Below are 548 nucleotides of genomic sequence, written 5' to 3'. Positions count from 1 at the left end.
TAAAAAAATTTATACAACATAATTACATATAATAGAACGAAAGATAAAAATAAATAATAAAGATCAATATATTGAGAATAAAATAAAATATACAAAATCATAAATAGAATAAAAAATTAGACTAATAATAAAATTAGAAGATACATAGAGTCATGAAAAACTATATAGAAAAAACATAAAGAATTTATAATTTACCTTTTGACGAAAAGAAAATGACCACTAGATAAGGAATAGAAAAAGAAAATTATTAAAAATATAAAATCAATAAAAAAAATAAGAGATTTAGTGTCTTACTATTTTATTTTCTCTTCATTTCAATATATTGATAATAATTTAAAAAAAACTAAAAAAATTTAAGGAAATAAAGGATTGACGGTTTTGATTTGAGAATGGAAGAATATTAAATCTAAATAGGTTAACTAATAGTCAAAATATTAAAAGATAAAAAACTGAGTTTGAAATTTTGAATATATAATTGAGATTAATTTATTTATAGTGAGGTTATTTAAAATTTGGCATGAAAATATATTATATATAAATATAATCTT

This window comes from Arachis duranensis, chromosome 6 (assembly GCF_000817695.3).
Source record: "Arachis duranensis cultivar V14167 chromosome 6, aradu.V14167.gnm2.J7QH, whole genome shotgun sequence".
NCBI classification, from domain to species: Eukaryota; Viridiplantae; Streptophyta; class Magnoliopsida; order Fabales; family Fabaceae; genus Arachis; species Arachis duranensis.
The sequence above is the reverse complement of the archived record's forward strand: the minus strand, read 5'-3'. Positions refer to the sequence as shown.